Below are 23,322 nucleotides of genomic sequence, written 5' to 3' on the forward strand. Positions count from 1 at the left end.
TGGTGAAGTCCTGTATTGTAGCTCAGGAAAATTGAGGAGAGAATTTCTCCTAGAGGCCACTAGAGCAAACTTCCAGAAGAATCTGAGAATTTCTGTTTAACTTGCTGAGGTAGTGAGTTTTTATCAGGAGAATATATTGTAGATTTCCTCTGCCAAATACTCAGAAGCATATGGAGGTTCTCTTGCTATGTAAATTAGCAAAGTTCTGTCATTCACGGCAATATTTATTTGACATATTACCCTCTCCTTTTCTATTCCCCTCAAGGATCTGTTGCAGTCATCAAAATAACATGGGAAAAATACTATATTTGTATACCTTCATTGCTCTTTCCTAGCCTTGTAACTCTGCCTTGTTAGGGTTATCCATTAGCAAGTTAGTAAAAGGAAATGAAAATCTTTTTCTTTTGCACATAAAGGAGAAAAAGCAGCATTTGGTGGATGCAGATTGGTAACAGTGACCACTCTATTGAATTGGCTATATTCCTTGAGGTTTTCAGGCAAGTGGTTTTAAATTATAAATATAATTTCTCACAAACAAAGTGTTAATTTCGCACTACTGAATGCATAAAACATTTTTCTTTTTTTAGATATGTTTGCATATCTAAACTTGGCGTAATTTTATTTTAAAATGTCTCTCATATTTTTAGAAGTTATTCCTTTGCCTTTTCAATTTTACCTTGCTGAATCATTCTATTCAATGTCCATCTTCAGTAAATATTCATACTTGGTCAGTTGTACTCAAAGTTGTGATTTTATTGAAATGATACATTGTCAGATTTTGACCACATGCAAATATATATTGCATTTGTATATTGAAATTAAAAATAAAATAGAGGAATTATTTTATACATATCGAGAAAATGTTTAATCAGAACCACCTAAAACTTTGCAATCATGTTTTGAAAAAAGATCAGACATTTGCAAGGAAAAGTTAATATCAAACGAGGATGTGTTATTTTATTAATGTTTACTGGAACCAGACCCCTTATGCAGCTTCAAATGCTAATTATTGACCGCATCTTACATAAAATTCCCTTTAGCTTTGATTCAGTGTTCTCTCTGTTTATTTTTGAACCTTCTTCCTCTCTGTGTCCTGTTCTTCCAGTAGTAATAGCTGGGTTTTGGACACATCTTGCCCTGCATATTTGCCTCTTCTGACGCTGTCAAGAGCAGAACAGTGTTGTGGTAGCAGGAGACATAAACAAGATGAAGAACATTAATTCTCCCTAACTTAAATCATAGGCAGTGTTATCTAGGCTCTGAACTTAGTTTGTATCCAGATAATAATGGGAAGCAGGATGAAACATTTTTGTTTCCATTCCAGGCCTTTTAATAGCGAATATTTCTCCTTGGAAGAAATGTTTTCCTAACTGGACATTTTTTCTCCAAAAATGGAAGTTCCACTCTACTGGTAAGTAACTCATATGAGAGCTACTGGCTGTTTTTCTGCTGTTTGTAACTGGAACCAGAATAAAGGTTACAAATTGTGATTCACAGCATGGGTCTGCTGATGTGGTTAAAATGACTCATAAATTAAGGCGATGGCAAAATCAACTGCATTAATGAGATCTAGAATAAAATTAAGTAGTTGTGTGATGTTCTTGATTAAATGGCATAAAGTTGTTAAGGTAACTGAATTTAAGGAGAAGGGGAACTGATACTGTTAGTCATGGATATTTCCAGTTGTTTTACTGTAGTGAATGTTTAATTTTTGTACTTTGTTTTCTATGATGTTAAAAAGAACACACAAAAAATACTTCACTGATTAAAACATACTCCACATCTTATGCAAAACACATCTGAGATAAAATTACTCCAGTCAGAATGTGGGAGACCAGAATTTTATTTCAAGATTACAGTGTTCTCACTAACATTCTCAACTACCTATACACTTCCAGAATATTTTCTAATGCTTTAAAATATCCTCACTGCACTTTTGAAGTCAGCTATATCAGTCACAGTTACGTTTTGTCTAGGTTAGGGGTTTTTACCTCATTTCCTCATTGCCTTTGTCTTCTTCTGCAAAGAAAAGGGTGGAATTATATGTTTTCTTTTATTGCTGAAAAATGCTTCTCCTTTGACATGACATGTGCCTAGGACCTGTGCATTTCCATGGTGTGAAAAAAAAAAAATAATTAAAAAAGCCCTGGACTTAATATCCTCTCTCACATGTGAAGAGATACGAATGAAAGAATAGGTGGGGAGATTTAAGCAAACAGAGAAAATAAGAGTGAGGTAGAAGGTTATAAAAAGTAAATCATATCAAATGCTGATGTTCTGGAAAATAGTATCTTTCCAGAAGATATATAAACATGGATAGAATAAGGAAGAAATAACCTGGTAGCTGCAAAGAATGTTGAAGTTCATAAGGAACACTAACCTTGCTAGGTACAGCTGGAGAGACATGGAAAACAAAAGTAGTAAAAGGAGTGGTTTTGATAGATTGTAAAGTAGACAAAAGAAAGCCAGAAACAGTTGTATGTTCAGAGAGGTTTCAATTTCTGTATTATTGTTCTCTATTCTAAATTAAAAACTATTCTCATTAATACTTTGAAAAAAATCTTGATTATTCAAAACTTCATCAAATCTAACATTTGTTTGAAATTATTTAATATATGTCAGATATTTAATAGCTGTTAGAAATACTTGTGTTTGACTTGGCTATCATAAATAAAAATGTACCTTGGAAGCAAAACTGAACTCTTGAAAATAATTTTAATTATTTCGTTCTGAAATAATCATTCTGAAATGGTCAGAAGTGACAAAAGTTCGGTTCTGTGATGTACTTTGGCAGTACAGCCTTGCCTGGTGATGTTGTCACTATTGGTTGGTGGCATTTGCTACTCTTGTAATGTCCTCAAATTGGTCACCCAGCACTTTATGGACAGGCAAAGGGGAATATGAAAGGTGTCTTAAAGTCTTTGGGTAGAATCCCTTGAGAGCCTGTGATAAGAAAGCCTTCTCAATAATTTTTTATTCTGCTTGTGGATGCTCAAATCTGAATCCATTTAGGAAGATAGGTAATATTTTCATCACATTTTTTGTATTTAGTGATAAGAAGCAGATGGAAAGAGGACGGGCTCTTGTATCAGTAATATCACAGAGGGCAATAAAGTATTCACTGACGCATGATGTGCTAACCAGCTTCCTACAAGGAATTGTCATGAGCTCCACTGTCATCTTACACTGAGAGAGAAGGCAGGGGTTTAGAAAAGCACCATTAACTTTCCTGCAGAACAATTGTGAACAGTTTCCAGAATATTTGATTGCATTTTTATGCAGAAGCTCTGTCAGGCCACCTAGAACAGCTGTAGCTGCTTTTTTTCTCCTCCTCATTACCTACTTTCCTTTTGGAGCACTGATGTTGCCAAGTTTTAAGCTACCAAGTTATTTTTCATCTTTCCTTGAAAGATTTGGAAACAATGAGTTTCCACAAGTCAGTACCTTGTTACAACTTGGCAACTGGCCACAGTCATAAAATTTTCAAATCCAAAATAATTATACAACTAGAATCCAATTTTTTTTTTTTTTAATTTTAGAACAAATTTATTTTTTTAGTGTATGGATGCTGTCATTTGTATAGTGAAGTCCAGGACACATTTCCTCTGAAGGAAGAAACAAAGAAATTATTTCAAGTCAAAATAGGAGATTAGAAAAAAATCTTACCTAGAAGAGTTCCATCAAGATATGGCACAAATTATTTTGTTGTGAGTTTGGGTAAGAAGGACTTTTCAACAAAGAATTTTACTTGGATATTGCTTAAAAATATTTTTTAACTGTTGTTAGGAAGCTGACTTGTGGTACTGTAAATCCTCTTTGTTTTCTGTATCCATGGATATTCTGTGCCATGTTTTGTTCTCCTTCAGATCTGCAGCCCTCTTAAATAATCTGGTCAAGACTAGAAAGGGATTCTTGGTGTCTCAGATAATTTTTATTCTTTTTCTTCTTGTGTGAAATATCTATGCCTAAGGAAGGAAGCAGTCATAAATCTGATATGCTGACTGGATTATTTTTCAGAGGAAGAAAATTTCTAGCTCATCTTAGTTCTAAACTTTGTAATAACCCTTTTTCACAAGTAGAACTACTAAACCATTGTCATTTACTTTTTTTTTTCTGGAATAATAGCAAAGAGGAGCTGTGCTATTTTCAGGTGTAAAGATAAGGAATTTGAAACCAAAGGTCATAGAGACTTTGTAGTGTTTGCATTATTTGACCCTTAACTTTCCATATATATTTTTTCAATGGTAATAAGTTTTATTATATTTCTGTTTTGTTTTTAAGATAAGCTTCCTGTGACCAAGCAAAAAATAAATTAATTTATCACTTGCAGAAGTAGTTATAGTCTATATCTTCCAAAATGAACCTAAATTAAAATTTAATAAAGATATGACAACCATTTATTTTTTATTATTGCACTTTTCCAGTTCTAGAATGATTAGTCAGGCTGCTAAGTTGTGGGTAATGCTTCTCTGCTTTTCCTTTCCTACTTGTAACTTGTTCACATTATCATTAATATTTCTGAGCTATTGTTAAACATAGTCATTCTGACACAGATTTTTAAAAAGGAACCGATTTTCATATTAAATAACTTCATTTGCCAACAGTCTTTGTACAGTGTTTCATATAATAAGTGTTAGAGGTCACTTGCCAGAAGTTCTTTGTGTCTAATACATCAATCTCATCCTGCTGTAAGCGTGGGAGTTCTATTTTAAATCGTGGTACATGTTTCTCCTTGTCTTTGCTGCTTTTATTTTTGTCTCTGCATAGCACTGTGATCTGCTATGATTAACATCATGCCCTTGAAATCCAACATTCTCGCTATATGCATGATATTTTCCTTTAACACATTTCATAGAAGGGCAAGTTTTACTTTGTAGCAAGCATCACTTATTCAGAACTGGAAAAAATTAATTTATTTGGTCGAAGGTTCCAAGGTCTTCAATCAAGAGCAGATAATTTCCTAGCATCCAAATCGTTTTGTTGCAAAGATTTCAAGTATTGGACTGTTGTTATTTTTTGCTCCATTTTATGTATGTATTTAGCATTTTTCTGTTTCTCTCATCAATGAATGGGCAGTAAATAAAATATTAAACATCATAGTAATAAAGATTAAGCTTGACATGTTCTGTCATCCTAAAGCAATTGAAAATTGTCCCCTTGCAGTGTAGCAGAGACTAAATAAGGAAGCTGGACAAACTCACCAGTGTGCCCATGTTGACTGTTTCAGTGCAGCTCCTGACAGATTTAAAAAGACAAAAGCACAATTGTGCTCATGGCAGAGCCATGATTCAATCACTCAGCCTAAGTCATTCCTCTTTCTCCTCAGTTACCTCAGCCCTTTGTTTTTTCTTCTTTTTCTAACCTAGATCAATTCCCTGATCTACCTCAGAGCAGTTCCAAAAAGAGTTTTGGCACCTCAGCTCAGAAGTTGGGATGGTTGTACAAAAAAGGTGCACAGGAACCATTTCAGTTGTATTGTTCCCATCAGCTTTGCATTGTCAAACCATGTCCTCAGACGTGATGACTATATAAGAAAATAGCAAATTAATTAGATATATTGGAAATGAGAAAAATATAGGACTGATCTTTTCAGGAAATCAAGAAATATCACTTTTTTTCTAGAGATTGAGTGTAATTTTAATATAATTAAATAAATTAGGAAATATTTTTTTAAATCTTACATTGTTTTTCAAGTGCTATATGATTGGGTGTTCTAACATTGCCAACATGTATTATTCTAACAGTAATTCAAAATTAAGCTTGCAAAGAAGGATCAACACAGAAACATATGTGGTCTAGAAAAAAACAACAGTTATTAAGCAAAATGACTGAGAGCTGTGGTGGAAAATACAACCAGCAAGGTAAAGGAACTGCATTCTGAGGAAATCCCAACATTTTTCTTCTCTTTTAGCTAGGATTTTGAAGTGTTCCAGAATTGCAAAGTATTTTGGTTGAGTAATATCTGCATATTTTATTTCACTGTTATTGTTCCAATTAATGTCACTGTACTCTATCAAAATAGCATTAACATCCAGTTTATATCTGTTGGCCCCATAATTCAGCTAAGGCATCAGAGAAACTGTTTCTGTTACTAGATAATTTTTTGTGAATCACATCTTCTTGATATTTGTCCCCTAAGCCATGTTTTAATGTGAGGGATCTGAGAGGAGCCCACTTTCCCAAGCATATTTCCATAAATGAAAATCTGCCATCTTGATAGCTTTGCCAAACTGCTTTGATCCTGATGTTGAACAAAACATTAATGACCAAAATGCTGTCTTCCTCAACTCTTTGACTAACACACATTTCTAAAACTATGGTTTGAAATCAAGCTATTCTTTTTATTCTTCAAAATAAGTGATGGATATAAGCATCAGTTATTTGCAGGACTCAAAGCATCAGGTCTCTCATATACATAGAATTTGAGAAAATTTGCCTGTATTTTCAGTTGCTATCCAGGCTTCTTCTGTGGCTGCTGACTCGATTGTTGTGAATCTTTGCTATGAGTTAGAATTTTGTTTCAGCTTCCAGCATGTTACTGATGCCCCATAGAAAGGTGCACTGGTCTTACTAGATGTTGATCATTTTTCCCAACACACTCTTCCGAGGTAATACTATATTTCTTTTTGTAATTTGTTTTCCTACCTGACCCAAACTATCCAATTAACTGGTCCTGTCTTCTGGTGCTTTCTCATATGTCAAACGGGACATTTCATGGTTCTAAGAACACATTACATCACTGTAGGGGCTGGAGTAAAATAGAGTTGCCTCCCCAATCTGTTTAAAGTTTTCTAAATTAAGTCCTTTTTCTCACTGTTTTAGCCTTTTTTCCCTTCTCTAACAAAAGTAGATCTGCAACTGGACATTAACAATATTTCAGCAAAGTTGGTGAGTATACTGTTAGAAAATGTTGGTGATCTTGCTACTTGTTTTTCTTAAAAGGGTTGCATGCCAGCAGTGGTTTTTTTTAAATCTTAGACATTTAATATTTTTTTTTGTTTGGGCTTTTTAATTTCTCTCTTGATCTTCTCAAGAGTGCTCTTGTGTTTGCTTTGTGCTAAGGACTGGTCTTGAGGAATCTTGATGTTGCATGATTATTTGAGGCTTGGCTTTCTCTCTCTAGGCTTGTGTTCCATTCAAGCCACTAAACCAACTGGCAGCGAGCTTCTCTCTGGCTTTTCACATACTGCTGGGAGGCACAAAATCCAGTTTTAACCAGACAGCACTGTGAGGATGAGTTGCATGAAATTACTTATCCAGTCTGCTTGCAAAAAATTTACATTTCCCGTCAGCATATGCATTGTCTGTTATTAAAGACATTTCTAGGACTTTAAAAATGCCATACCATATGAGAGTATGGTTTGCTATGTGGCACAGCAAACTGTAGGTCTATTCAAAAAAGTCAGTTTTGAATGTGTTATCATTTTAAAGTACATCCCTAAATGGATGAAGTGGCATATATCTTCCTACAGGAAATCAGAATAAAGAGGTCGTATTGAGCAGTCATCATCGTCATCTAGAAATGGGAAGTAAAATGTTTTCTATAGATTTTCTTCAGAGTCTTCATGCGGATTTTTCTTTACTTCACACCAAATATCATTAAGCTGCTAGTAGCTGAAAATCTTGTGTGTGAGAACAGAAGATAGCTTTTCCCCATCAGTGAAGGCATTTTTGTTTAATAACAACTTTGATCCTTCTACTGTTGGCAATGGTCATTGAGAAATCCTGACATAAAGAAGGTATCTGCAGATAAAGTTCTACAAGGGATGATTAGCAGCACTTAAGTTTTCTTTCTGTTGAAAGGAAGAATCCCTGATTGAACAGTGCATTGAATGATATGACAAGCAAGTACTTGATCCCTGTCCAGCTGGAAAGGAATTGTATTCATCAGCAGCTTTTTAGCTAAGGATGTCTTTATATTTTCACTCTTTGTTTGAGTCTCTCCAGATCCTCCCTTTACTTCATGTCAGCACTATATAGTAGGTATGCCAAGTGGTTTTGAAATTTAAATTACAGTCTCTTTTTCAGATGTTATTGGAAAGAACATGTAATTTATAACCACGTGTTAGGAGTACAGGATGTTCATGGTTCACTGCCAATTCTTCTTTTGTAAAGTTAATAAAACTTTCATAAAACACTTATACACTTGTATATTTCATGGTAAAGATTTTTTTATCTCATAGGCTAATGTAAAGATTTATTAAAAACATTTTTTTGTTAAGAGGAGTGTCAATAGTTTGCAGCTGAGTGTAATTTTGAATTCCCAGTAGATGACAGTCTGACTGAAAATGACATTAACAGCTTTGTTGATTTAGCACTAAAAATAAAGGATTCTTTCAAATGATATAAAGCTCTAATACCCTGAGTGTGCTGAAATACACTTGAGACCCTTAAGAGGAGTTTCAGCGCAGTGTTCGCCAGCACTCTGTATTCCGGTGAACAAGCACGAGCGTGCTTCCTGGCACTGACCCACTGGGCTCCCACCTAGAAATTCATGGGAAGGATCAGGATGCTGCACTAAGGACAGAAACTGATATGTCTAAACATGGGAGCCATCAGAGCCTTGGGTAATGTCCTGCGATGGACTTCCAGTAAGACCTTGTGACGTCATTGGGACTAAGTTTTCCTTTTCTTTTTTTCCTCAAAAAATTGAGCACTTTGAAGTATTTAATTCAGTAGCAACCCAAAACTACTACCATCTGATAGCTATGAAGAGGTATGTGAAAAGAGCTGATGGTTTCATGCCAGCTTCTGCAGGATGGTTGTTCACTCTCTTTTTGTGATGTGATAATTGATAGCTTTGCTGGCGATCTTGGCAAAGATGCTGAGGATTAAATAACCCAAGAGATGGAACTTTCCTACTCTCCTAAGTGAGAAACAGACACGTTGGCCAGGCGGCATGGAAGAGTCTACACTGCTCCTGCTGTACTGTACTGTACTAAATAAAAATACTGCAAAAGGGTTTCCTCCATCTTTGAACAGCTTTTATTCAAACCAAGAGTATTTAGAGCTATATTCTCATCTTTATCTGATTTGAAACTATTTTCCCCTTGTAGTCTGGAATAGGTCAGGTAATACAGTGACAAAAATATTTTCCACAACTTTACAGCCACCTACCCTAAGCATCTGCATCAGTGTAACTGGAATAGAAAGCTCTACACTTCCTTAAATGATTGCATAAAGAAAAGTGATGAGGTGTAGAAAGTGACTTTGGTGTAGAGTTGGTAACAAGTGCTGGAGGGCACTGATAAATTTGTGATATATAGGATCAAAATTTTTAATAAGAAATCTACAAAGTACCTCTTTTAGTCTGGTAAAAAAATAAAAAATATAAAAAATCACTATTTACTTTGAGCCTGCCAACTTTTGTTATTTCATCCATATGTTGTGACTACTGCAGTACATTTTTGCTTTCTTTAGTGTTTTTCCTAAAACAATTCACTCCTGATAGACAAGTGGCTAAACTTGGAGAACAGAAGGGCTACATTTACAGATCCATAAATGGTAGTAATAATAATATCCACAAATGGCAGTTTGTGCTGTGAAAACAGTAGCACTGAATACTGTAGGAAGCAGAGAGAGATCTAGGAAAACCTAAGGATTTGTTGTATTTTTCCATTTTATCTTGCCTATGTGATAAAATAGAAATGTGGATCCTTAGAGAATCAATTAGTGTGCATAGAAATAAGGAGGAGGTAATTACATAGAGGGAGTTAAAGACAAAATGGTTGAAAACTTAATGTGTTTATAAGAAAATGTTGAGTGGCCGCCGATTCTTGACCTAGATCGTGCAGTGATCACAATTTTGACACAAATAAAATCACTTTTTTAATGCAAATTAAAGTTCATATTATGGAGCAGCTTTTGACTCAGATTGACCTCCCAATAAAATGTGTGGGATGTATACACACAAATTATGAGAAAATAAGTTGCCTTTCTGTGTAGAGCTTTGCAAAGTGGCTTTTTTGCATTTTTTTTTTTCTTCTACATGCATGGGTTTCAAGATTCAGAAAAAATAAAGGAGAGAATCTTCTCACTTGTTGTAAGGGTCCTTGCAAAGTTCAACATTGATCAAAGAGCATCTAAACCATTTGAGTCATATGTAAATGTAGCATAATAAAGTAAAAATTCTGGGGGTTTGAGAAGCAATAGCACTTATATATTTATATATAAAACAGATGAAGAAAAGGGTGGCTATTCTCTGCAAGTAGCTCTGCTGTGCCAATTGTGTTATCTAAATGAGGTAATCCTATCCATTTTGCATGTCAGATGAAAAGCCTGGTGAGGTTCAAGATATTTCTGCATAGGCCATGACTGAGGTGCAAGGCTAATTTGGCACCCTTCCTTAGTGAGGCTTGTGGGAAAAAAACCCCTTTATTAAATTACCTGAGAAAGCTGAAGATAAGAGGGTAGCTTTTATGCACACAAGCCCTTCAAAATGATTGTTTTAAATGAATCTTTCAGATCTGACAGAGCTGACCACCATGGTTTTTTTTTATTTCCACAGTAAATTCTCTTCTCCTAAATTGCTAATAGGATAAATTTGTCTGGGGTAATTTCTGAATTTTTGATCCCATCCCATCAGCCTTACTGAAACACATTTTCTAGGGAAGTGTTGTGTATTGTATGAAGATGAATCTACAGAGGAAATAGAATCACACTGGTACCATGACTATTGATCTTCCTTAATATGATTAGAAAATGGGCAAAACTTATGTTAAACAGCTTGGGAAATATGAACAATGTATAGAGAGGTCTTTAACACCTACCAATTGAAAATAAATAGTTTTGTTGTTTACAGTTATTTTATTAGATATTAAATTTACAAACATTTACTTATTTCACCATAATTTTAATATAACATTCTTGAAATATGAAAGTCCTCTAAATAACTACAGTAAATATATTTGTCTTGGAAAGTTCTTCTTCTGTAGATAAGAGAAAAATGAAAAGAAAAAATAATATGATTATGAAGTAGTGATTAGAACTGAGTGAAAAAAAATTAATTTGTATTTCCCTCTGTTTTTCTCTCCATTACTATTATCAGGGATTAAAAGATGAGGAAAATTTGGATCAGCTGGTTTGTGGGTGGGATAGAGCTGCTTCAATAGTGTCCTGTGAATGATGGAGTGTGAGTTAGATCAGATATTTCGTGACTATTTTATTAAACTCTGTGGGCCTTACAGTGACAAGAAAAGGTGGCACGTGGTGTTTTCTCTCCCCAGCCCCTTGCCCAGCACCCTGTGACCAACCTGCACTCCTGCACAGTGACCTCTTCCAATGGATCTATTTTAAATAAAAAAAAGTATTTATTTTTGTCTAAATAAATACTAGACCACTGTCTGCTAACAAAACCATTCCATAAAACGCATTCTATAAAAACTAAAGCATAAAGCAAAGACATGAGGCATAATGCTTTCAGTGGTGCAAACTTGTTTGTGCTAGTACAGACTTAGTTAAATATTCACCAAATATATCTTAAGGTGTTTTGAATTTTTTTTTTTTTAATAAAATATATGTTAGAAGATTAAAGCATGTACAGAACATTCCTCCTTCTCATTCATGTCAAAATGAAATTGATAATTGCCAGTTTTTAACCAGCTCAAAAGATGCTTTCACAGCTTTCCCTTTGCAGGAGATTACTTATTGTTGCCTTTGATGTTGACATTATTTAATAGAGATCTTTTTTTCCTTTATGAATTGTTTCAACTTGCTCATGCTGTCTTCAATTTAATGAAGCTGTTGAGAAGAAAACTGTAAACAAATGAGATAGGATGGTTTAGGAAGAATGTGAATTGTATTCTTTAGCAAGAATTGTTTATGGGGATGGTTTCGTAATATGTAAAACATATGGACCACCAGAAATCTAAATGTCAGACTTTAGGTCTTTGATTTATTATTTCATGTAATTTACATTTTATCCACTCTTTCCCCCTCTCTTTTTCATTTTAACATATCGTTTTTGTGGCATTAATGCTGAACAAGAGATATGCTCCTGTTACAGGACTGTACCATTCATTGGAACACATCAAAAATGCTGAATGTCATGAATGTCACTATTTCAAAGCTTACTAAGGATCTGGAGGTATTACACTTGAAAGAGACAATAAAATTTATTTTGCTTTTCTCATTATTTCATTTTAGAAATATTTTGTTAGGTCCATCCACAGTACAGGTTTCCTGAGTCTGTTTTCAGGGCTTTTTTTATACTTGCATTACCTGCATAAAAGAGGCTGCTTTCTCACCTAATGGCCATCCAGAACCACCAGATTTTGTTGCAAAAGAACCAGAACCAAATCAGTTTTCAATATTTTTTTCTTTACTGAAACAATAAATACATTTTTCTGCACTTTAATTGTGAGTGCATAAATACAAAGACTATATCATTGTAAAGTGCTAAGTTCATTTAACGTACATGTTTTGCATTCTAGTGAAGGGAACCACTACGAACTATAGCCATGTGAGCTAAAGCTTATTTTAACAATATCAACACAAAATAGTGGAATTGAGATTATTAGGATTCATTTGCCTTTGAGAGCTTCATTTCTTGGTAGTTTACTTGAATTTTCACATTCTTGGGAAATTAAAATGTGTTGCCTTGTTTGCTCCACACCTGTAGATGTTTTGCTAATTAGCTTCACAAATTCAGCTCAGGTGTTGACTAGTACAAAATTTGCTGCCCACCAGAAAAAAAAAGAAGGCTGGTGTGGAATTGTCATCAGGGAAAACAGAAAAAGGGGGAAAAAAAGGTTGAGTAATCTTTGATCCTGCTTTCAGCAAACCTCTGCTGTACAAGTGAACAGGAGATCAAACGTGAACAGATTTTTGTGCTGTACTCTGCTATAGGAATCCAATACTCCAAGAATCCAATGTAAGTAAAAATCTAAACTCTGCCAAGAACATCATAATTACTTAGAAATTATTACTGAGAAATACAAAAATGTGACTTGCAAATATTCCTGAACTGATGGGCTTCAACTGAAGGTGGCACTGGGCTGTTGTCAGTCAATGACATCTATTCAGGAGATCAGACTTTTGAGGGACATGGTATACAAGTAGAGCATTGCTAATGTTGGATAATATTCTGTTTTTCTGGGTGTGGGTTTCTGAAATTTACCTCTTCCTGAGTATTTCATAGCCAGTGTGATTATTGGTCTCTCTAGAGCTGTGTTTTAAATTTATTATTAAATAATTTCTTTGTAGCAGACTTCTGTGTAAAAAAAAAATATTAGTTACAGTGGGTGTTATTGTTTTCTTGTATTATTTTCTAGCAGAATTTAATTAATTCCTCATTTTTAACTAAACTTTTTCTGGAAAATGGCATTTTGTTGGTTTTAGGATACATATCTTCCTACACATATCTTTATCTGCATTAAGGTGGTCTGTGTACATTGTATTCTGGTATAGCTAGTTAGGGTTACAGTAGGATGTTTCAGGTTTGATTCTTTCTGGTGCAATCAAATGTAATAATCCATATCTGTGAATGTAGATATGCCACTGACAGGTGGTTTTTTTCCCATTTGGCATGAAGCTAGACTGACAGAAGTATATATACGGAGGAACTGTGTCTATATGTTGAGGAAGAGCAGGTTTACACCTTTTTATTACATCAGAATCACTAAGGAATACAGGTTTTGTGTGTAGAAAAGGCCTTAAACAAAGACCTTCAAGGCACACTGTGTCTTAATGTGAGTAGCTGATGAATGAGAGAGTGAGTGAAAATAGTAGAAAGATGTTTAAGCTGAAACCCTGGAGCAGATGAACCTGCAGTGCTGCTTTTTGGTGTTGTTTTTTGATTGTGATTTTGCTTGGGCTAGAGAAGCTCTGTTGATTTGAGTATAATAGTTGCCAAAAATGTTGTGATTTTGCTCCTCAGCATAGTTAGCCCTCTCACAAGGCTCTCAGTAAGGTCCTTCTGTATGTTTTGGCATAACACCTGTGCCAGCAGCTTTTTACAGCCTCCTCTGTGTGTTGTACATTGTCTGAGTGTGTGTGTGTGTGTGTGTCTGTCAGCTGGGCCAGGGTGGAGAGGGATGATTTCAATGAAATGGAACAAAGTCTAAATGCCTGGTTTAGGTGGCATCCACCCAATGACTGCTTCTACTCCTTTTCCTGCTCTCTCCATCCCACTCCTTCAATAAAAATTACATTTTCTTTTAAAGCCTTCTATACATTTGAAAGAAATGTAAATATTGAAGCATCTGAATGTGAACTATTTAGGGAGCTAGTGAGCTCCCTTCTTCCTCGTATAATTCTTCATCATTGTCACTCCACCCTACTAAGGCTACCCACCCAGGCTTAATTTTGTTCCTTTCACTTGTTCCATACTGCAAATATTCAATTTTTACGCCTCCTGTGATTTCAAATTGTGCATTAAATATACTTTGCAGGGATTTAAAAGAAATCATTTACTCTGTCATTTTAATTTACAAGTTTATGGGAGTTTTTCTCTTTTTTTCCCCCCTCTACAGTGAGCTATGTTGAGATATTTTTATATGTAAAGCTGGAATGCATAGTCTCTTTGATATTATGAAATTTGTTCATAAGATGCTGTAGCAGATTGATTAATGGTACTAATCTTATTTTTAAGTCAAAGCAGAACTCTTGATTCATTTTTTTTTTCTTTCTCTAGGTATTTACCTATTTTTGGTACAATAGAACAATACCTTGTTCTTTCAAGCTATTGCTTTTCAATGCTGTTTTTCCAATAGTATCTCTTTAATCTCTGCTCTCCCTCCTATGGTAATTAGCTACTTTCTTTGTGACTCAGCCCACCAGGCAGCAACAGAGCCTAGATCAGTATTAGGTCAGTTAATAATAATTGTCAGCTTTCCACATACTCGAGGAAAGAGTCCCATGCAAGAGGCTCTGGCTGATTTTGGGTAAAAAGAGAATGGAAAACTTTTTTAGGGACTAAAGAGTAGCTTTTGTTGTTGCATGATAACTTAGGTAGTTTCAGTTCTTAAATCCAGCTACACCAGGACTGGGGGCTCTACACATGCTGATTTGAAGTATCTCCTATGGTAGTAAGAGAATAATATTGGTAGAAGGCTCAGCTGCCTGTCAAGGGAGATAAAGCTGGCTAAGACGTGCTTGGTGTTCACTCCTGCAGCCTGTGCTGGCTAAAATGGACATTTAAGCATATATGATGGTGATATAAGCATATATATATGGTGATCTCTGCTGCTCTGTAATGCCATGTTAGACCATCATCCGTCATATTGTAATAAGTAAAAAGCAAAATATTTCTCATTCCAAATGATGGTGGCACTGTTTTCCAATATTTTTACTGTAGTTCAGCATGATGGAATCACTTTAGAATATGAACCATCCCTTCAGCCCTGAATTGCTGCTGAATATAACCAGGCTCTCACAATGTCCTGCTTTGTTGTGTGGGTCAGGATAAGGCTTTTGGTGCTCTTTTGAAACTGAGCTTTGGTGTCTCTCAGTGTGAACCTTGGCACATGACAATTTCTTTGTTTTAATTTTAAAGTTGGGGTTTTTTTCAGCACCAGTGACCAAGAGAAGAAGTAATTATATGTGGCTTTGACTTACTTCAATTCAGAAATAAACATGTAATTAGGAGATAATTATAGCTATGAGATAATTTGATATAAAGGAGGTGTAAATGTAGATTTGGGATAACTTTCACTACATAAAAATCTTATTTACCTGTGGTTTTGTTCACATTTTAAGAACAGCTCTTTCAGTTCAGGGCTTGTGATAGAAGGAACTAATTAATTGCAGAGATAACCTTCCTGATGATTCAAAGCTTTTTAATTACTTGCTAAAGTTTCTTTGACAGATCTGTATATTTTGCCCTTGTTGCTTAAATGTCCATACAATATTTGCCTGAGTTAGAAGCATTTGGATTGATGCCTTGTGAAGGCTGAGCTAGAACAGAGACTAGGCCAGAGTTAAAAAATAAAGTAGGGATTTATTAGAAGGCCTCAGTGGATCCACCTTGGGCAGCACAAGAGCCCAGCCAGGGCTGCATCCAAGATGAACCAAAATGGTCACAAAATGGATGACCAGTCACAGGGTCTCACTTTTATAAGTTCTGGTTCATTTGCATATAGGAGTTAATTGTCCAATTATAGCTTTAGGTTATGAAGTCCCATCTTGTTTTTCTCTCTTCAGTTCACTGTTTTTTATGCTCTTGGGCCTGGAATTTGGATCATTTGTCCTTGGTCCCCAGCTGGAGATGGAATTGTTTTGTCTACCTACTCTGTGAAGAGAGCTTACCGTCCCCTAATGTGAAGCTCAGAACTACACACTAAAGCAGTACAGAATCTGAAAAATATAAAAGCTAAAGCCTGAGGCATCAGGATCAGTCCTCCATACCATCAGAAAGCTCAGGAAAAATGCTTGAGTCTGGAGCCACAGGAATTGGCATCTGTATCGAAGAAAGACACAGACTGCTCTCTGGAGCTTTGTGAGGAAAAGTGAGCACACCTTCCTGAGAAACAAGGCCTTGGGGGCTGCCAGGAGGAAAGGAGAGCAGATATTTCTGGATAATTGCCTCTGGTCCAGAGCTGAGTGCTAGACAATATCTCACTTTCTGAGTTGCTTTTGCCCCTGGCAACTCCTGAAACAGAGGGACTGGACAATCTAAGCCCTCAGCTGAAGGTATTTGGGCACCTTGCTGTCAGCTGGCTGAAATGGCTGTAACAGCCTGAAGCTGTGTGTTGCTGCCAGCTGTGCTGTAGCTGTCTGTCTGTCCTTGGAGGGCCACCCCTGTAAGCAAGCTCTTCCAAGCTATTTTCAGAAAATGGCATTTAAGGAGAAGAAGGGAAGTCAGGCTTTTTATGTTACCTCTCATTGTCAAAGCGTTTCTGCAGCTGTTAGAGCCCACATTCACTCCAGCATTTGTGGTATGAAATCCTTCAGCTCTTAAATAGTTCAAAACACTGGTTAGAAAGAGAAGTCAGAAGCCTTAGAATACAAATGGTGTTCTATGTATAATTTAGTGTCTGTATTTTATTTCGGACATGCCAAATCAAATGAAACCAATAATATTGATATAAAACAGTGCTGGAAATTTTGTACTAAACAGTGCACAGCTTTTGGGAAATAGGCTGGGAAAGCTGAGAGACTGGTTCAAAAAAACCAAAGTTTACTTCTAGACAAAACTGCACTTTTGCAGTTGTAGAGATATCTTCATACTCTTGGCAAACCAGTAGAAAATAAGACCAGTAAGAAAGGCAAGGAGAGAGCTCCTAACTCACTGTTGTGGCCACTCTGTGTTGGCTTTCACATGCTCATGGGCCACCTTGGTCATGCCAGACTGGAGCCTGGTTCAGCATAAATTACTGTAGCACTTAAGATCTCTTGGACTGTGAAAATTCTATTTCTACCAAGTAAAAGAACATATCCACCTGCAAAATGTTTTCCCTGGTGGATGATGTCTTGCCAGTTTTCATGTCAGTGGATTATTACAGTTCCTTGATGATCTTGGGAGGAATAATCCAACTTTTACCAATTTCATTTTGTCTGCACAAGGTTGTGGGGGTTTTTGGTGTGGGCTTTCTTTTTTTTTTTCACAGCACTATTTTGTGTGTGTGTGCGTGCATGCCAGGATTTATGACTGAATAAACCAAATATAGAACAGACCACTTACATAATATTTAACATATGTTATAATGTCAGATGTGAGTTAATTTTAGAAAGAGTAATGGAGCGAACCAGACAAAATGGATCATCACTTTTCCCTGAATGTGATTAAGCAAAGAGGAAGGATTCTATCCCACCCCACCCATGTATTCGGTATAAGTTTCCTGCAAATCCTTTAGCAGAGAAATATAAAACTGACTTCCAAGTGAATATAGACACATGTTGGGTGGTCCTATTTTGCACATGATTATTCAGTGCTCTTCTATAGGAACACACTGGTTCCCATCCAAGTAAAAAGCCTGAAAAAATAGATTCTTCATCACATTGTCCAATCTAAAGGTAATGTATTCTCTTAAGGAACAAAATTCAGATAAAAAATGCCTCAGTCATTAATAGGCCAATAAAAATTAGATTAAAACCCAATTGTTACTGAATTCTGAAGTAGTGTGGGTGTTGCACTTAAAACTATTAAGCCTCTTACTTTGTATGAGTAATATGTGTTATGGTAATGTCTAAATTTCTATTCAAGCTGAAGAAAACTTGTTTCAAAAATATGCAAAATTTATATCTGTAGAGAAGTAACTAAGAGTCAAACTCTGATCCATCTACTCCCTACACGTGTGAATGGGAACTGATGTGTATAGCTTCATGCTAATGGATGCTCAACACAGTGCACTGTGTGTCTGGAGCTAAAATGCCAAGGCCTGGTCTTTGGCAGCTTGGACTGAATCTGAAACCCGCAATTCTGTGCAAAATGGTGAGAGGAGGATAGATCTGATTGTTTCCCTTTGGTTTGCAAAGAGCAAACTGGGTACGCTTGACGATATCTGATCAAAGATGGATGGAAAATAAAATACTATGAATGAGATCCTGGAATTCTGGACCTAGGGAATTTTGTGGTATTCTGTAGGAAGAAGTGGGAAACCCAGAAAACTCACTTTATATTTCACCTAATATTTTTCTTGCTCATGTGTTACCATTTTTTACTGACTATTTCATGTTGCTTCTTCACCTCATGCTAATTCTCACAATATCTCCTATTTCCTCACTTAAATGACTTGTGGACCTATAATTAGTCCTGTAGCTGTTTGTTTTAAGACAAATCATCTTAGGTTCATGTGCATGTTTAGTTCATTAAGACAGCCAATAGAGGAAGATCTAGGGATGCTAAGAAAAATATAAGACATAACATTAGGTATGACATCACTTTAGTTTGAAAGTTCTGTTGTAGTTAATTTTATTTAAGATATAACAGCATAAGAGAAGTTTGTTAGAGCACTGTAAATATGTGGATATGCTTCAGGCAACACCAGAGTCCTTGTTCAACTTGCTTAGGTTTTTGTTTCAATTGCTGCAAGTTAATTTAGTGGCAAATCTTCAGCAATGATAAATGTATTTTAGATCTATATAGAAATCCAAAGAATATTTTTCACTTTCTTTCTTTTGGAAACAATTCTTTAATTTCTTTTATTTGGAAACCAAATAAAAACCCCTAAGACTTCAGCGAACGTTGGGACTTCACCTATGAGAGATTAGGAGAAAATTTCTTTCCTAAAATCTGACAATCTGAAAATTACCAGGAATTCTGGCCCACCTACAGATAAACAGACATTTTATTCTGAAAGTGGTTTCTAGAATTTCAGCTCTCTCTCTCCTACTCATGCTTTACTGGCAGTATTGTGTACAAGCTGAATTTCTTTGTAGAGCAGTACTCCTCCAGAAAAGTGTCACACGTCCTTCCACTGGGCAGGTTTCAGGAAAAGTGTCAGAAGTGAAAGTCAGTGCTACCAGCTGAAGGAAAACAACATTTTTCCTCCCCAGTGAAGCCGAGTTCTGTGGCTGCTGACCTCCTGGAATGTTTGTGGCCAGCATTCATCATGACCCAGCTCTGTGGTGGGCCAAGTCCTGCAGAGTGGCTGCAGAACCCAGATGGAAATGCTGGCTCACTGCAGGATAATTTATAATGGTTAAATGGGGTTGCAGACTACAAGATTAATTTTAGGTTATCCTGATGGTAAAATTATATGTCATAAACCAGAGGGAGAAGTTTTGTTTGACCTTTCATAATAAAGGACTGGGGAGTGACAGGAGATGTGCAGGGAGAATGTATTAGCTAGAAAACCCAATTGGAAGCAATTTGGTATACTAAATTCTGTCAGATTCCACACTGTGAATAACAAAACCCAAACAAAATAATCAAATGAAATTTAAAAAACACCAGTATTTTAGGGTTAGTTTAGGCTATCTTGTCACCCAGGCAGAGATCTAAGAAAGTAGTTAACATTGTTGTATTCCAATTTCCAATTTGATTAATGAATTTTTTATATTCGAAATCTCTTCTTTTTAATATTGCTGATAATGAATAAAAGTGACCAGGAAAACCCCAGCTGGTTTTTCATTTATATTCACAGTATCTGCACAACTGCATTCCATAGCATGCGTAGCTGAATGGGTGAACTCAGCTGAAACTTTTTAATAAAACAAATTATGGGTAAATAAGTTTCCAAACACAGTTTTCTGCGTATTCATCAGCCTAAAGTTTTGCTTTGCATTATTTAGCAGTAATTTTCTAGACAGCACCAAAGTTCACTGAAGTTCTTAGAAAAAAAATCAACAAAAACTCCAGTAAAAGTTTAATTGTGTATTCTGTATTTAGTACTGGCTGACATGGGGATTAAAGATTAAGCTTTGCATGCAGAGGTGGCTCTTTCTTAATCATAATAAAACTCTGACCACTTCACATTATTGAAGCAAAAGTAATCAAAACCTCGCCTCAGTTGTATCCAGATTCATTGATAATATCTGAAGAAAAATTAGGCATAGAGTCCATTGTGAATTCTCACTGCTGTATTCATGCTAAGTTTGAAGGTAAAAATCTCCTTTGGTTCTGTTTATAGAATGCTTTTAAAAGTCTGAATATAGTCAGAGCTTCCTGGCTGGCTGTCAGTGATGTCACAGCCGTGTCAATAATGCCCTCTAAGTGCAGGACTCTGACTCTTTCTCTCTCTCTGTTTTGATTTAAAAATTCCATTTCATAATGGCAAAAAGACACCTAAAGGAAAGCCTTCAGCTTCTTGCCTTATCACACTATCCAAAGCATATAATAATTCTCAGAAAATGCACTGCCTGTCATGTCTTACTGCTTAAATATAGGCCAGAGGGTCTGCCATACAGACAGGATGGTGTAAGCCCTGCACTGGAATGGCAGGGAAAAGTCTAACTTTATCCTCAACTTCCATGACAGCAGAATTCAGAACAGCTCCAGTCAGAGTTCACAAATATGGGAGCAGGGAAAAAATGATCTTTCCTCTCAGTATTGATCAAGCCACACAAATTACATTAACCCTGAGAGCGGCCCATGTGGCAGCAAAGCAGATGCTCTGGATCAGACTCTCAGATCAGTGGAAATTATTGTAGTTTATGTCCAAGCAGAGAGCTTTTATTTGGAACATATTCTTGCAAATACCAAAAGAGAGAAGTGCTTGGGCCAAATTTACCTGTGGTGAGCTATCACTAATAGCCTCAGCCTTACCTTTTTGATTTGTCAGTTATGATTTTAGCTGGCTACTTAGTACAAAAATAAGGTTTTTAAATAAATATTTAAATCAAAGGAGAAGTGGACAGCCTTTCATTTTCTTTTAAGAGGCCATATTGCTTATTTCAAGCAGAGCTGGTAACATTCCAATGTTCTTTTGATAAGCATATTAACCAAGACCAAAGACCATGGGAACAAAAAGAAAATGGCATTGTGGGTTATGCAAGAAAGCATTTTTGTTTTCATTTCTGTGCAAGACGAGTGGTGTTGCAGGATGATACAGAGCAGAACTCATTGTTAATGCATTTTTGCTAGGAAGTTCTCAGAAGACAAGGGGTCTCTGGAAACTGAGCTTTCAGACAAGGTCAAGGGTAACAAAATGCTTCTGGACACTATTCTTCAGGCTAGCAGTCTAGTCTGTATTTTTCTCATACACTGGCTGGAAACATTAAAAATAGCAGTTTAATTATCTCAGTTGAAATTTACTGCAAGATAAAAAGAATATTGTCAACTTTGTTAAAAGAACTTACAGGTACTCACTCTGCCCTTTAGCCTGTGTGACACTTTTTGCTGATTTGTGGTAATTTTTCTGATGAAAAAAAGGGTTCTCACATTGTTACTTTTTGGGAGCTCTATCAGAAGATGAGAAATGGAGAGCCCACTTGTGCAGTGCTACACAGAGAATATCTGGTGAAATTAATTTAAACCAAACAGATGTCAAATATACAAAGTAAACAAAATGCATACACTGTGGTTTCCCACGAAAACCTTTAGTTTATATTTACAAAAATGCTGCTTAGGACAACAGATAAAACAATCTATTATACATCTATGTACAAGCTGTTCTAAGTTGATCATATTCCTTTAATTAAAGCACTTATGAGCTAGGCCACTCTCATAATAACAAATCTTCTGTCTTTTTCTTAGTCAGAATCTTTTGGAACATAGGAGAGCCTAAAAAATGGAGGCTATTAAGATTAACATATTCATATTTAACAAATGGGTGTTTTTGCATAAGCAATGAATCTCCTAGAATATATCACACATTATTTCCTGCAAATGGTTCAATGAAGTAGGCTTTTTCTTTTTGTTCCTCCTTTAATATGACTACATTCAGCTACATCTGAGAAGTCCTGTTCACTGTTCCCTTATCAGTGAGCGGACTTTCTAATTTAAAGGGAAAATTTCTGTCTATAAGATATGAAGAAGCATTTCTACAGCAAAATTAGTGTTCTCTTTCTGGTTATAGAATGATGATGTATTTGTGGTGTAAAAGATATAGGATTAACTACTACACATTAAATTAGAAATGGATCTTCTGTTGTATGTTTTAGACATTTTTGTTGTGTTCTCAGTAAATGGATGTTGTGGTTCAAACTTTTAAAGAAAAAAATTCTTATATATTAAACTTGGAAATAAAACAAAACCCTCCCTCTGTAATAGGTAATAATTACCCCTCCTTTTACGCAGGCATTTTTGTTTTGCCATTTCATGCCAATAAGTAGTGTTCCCCTGATGGATAATTTTGTCCACAGCTGTCCTTCAGAGTTGCTGTCAGTTAATTTTAATTGAAAGAAAACTTTCCATAGCAATGATGCTCTCTTGCAAAGTAACTTCCATTTTTTTCCATGTAAAACTACAGCCAGTAGCCTGAGTTGGTGGTTCTGACACTTTAGAAATCTTTATTCCACTTTTTATTGGCCCTCTGAGGAAATGAGAAACAAATAAGAAAAGAGAATGCACAACTGAAGTTAACCTCATCTGAACCTTTAGCTGCAAATACTCATGGATCATTCTTATGTGACTATTTTGTGCAGAAGCTGTAGAGAATGAAGCAGATTTATATCAATCTCTAATATAACAGTTTTGTAAGTCTACCACAACCATCTTCATCAAAGGTGCATAAATGTTTTATTTTCACTGCCTTGAAGATCCATTGCATATTAAAACAGTCTTCCAACAGCATGACTTGCACTTTTTTATTAGGCACCTTCTGCAAAATCTCACACTTAAATTACCATTAATCTTCTGTTGTGATTCAAATCATAATCAGGGTAGTTCATACAGTCATATGTTTGTTTTGGTTGGGCTGAAACACTGCTCCTGGGCTGATCTTGATAACAGTGTCACAAAGGTTCCTGCTTGAATCACTAGAATATAGTACAGTTCCATCC

The 23,322-nt window shown here is 35.8% G+C and overlaps 1 long non-coding RNA gene across 1 annotated transcript in view; it reads left to right on the forward strand.

Annotated features, from left to right (window-relative positions):
• Window positions 1-1,196: 1,196 nt before the first annotated feature.
• Window positions 1,197-23,322, forward strand: part of LOC132075020 (uncharacterized) — a 105,964-nt gene continuing 83,838 nt past the window's right edge. The window contains exon 1 of the long non-coding RNA XR_009418697.1: window positions 1,197-1,411. This is a non-coding gene — a long non-coding RNA (uncharacterized LOC132075020). The remainder of the gene's footprint in view (window positions 1,412-23,322) is intronic.

This window comes from Ammospiza nelsoni, chromosome 6 (genome assembly GCF_027579445.1).
Source record: "Ammospiza nelsoni isolate bAmmNel1 chromosome 6, bAmmNel1.pri, whole genome shotgun sequence".
Classification (NCBI taxonomy): Eukaryota; Metazoa; Chordata; class Aves; order Passeriformes; family Passerellidae; genus Ammospiza; species Ammospiza nelsoni.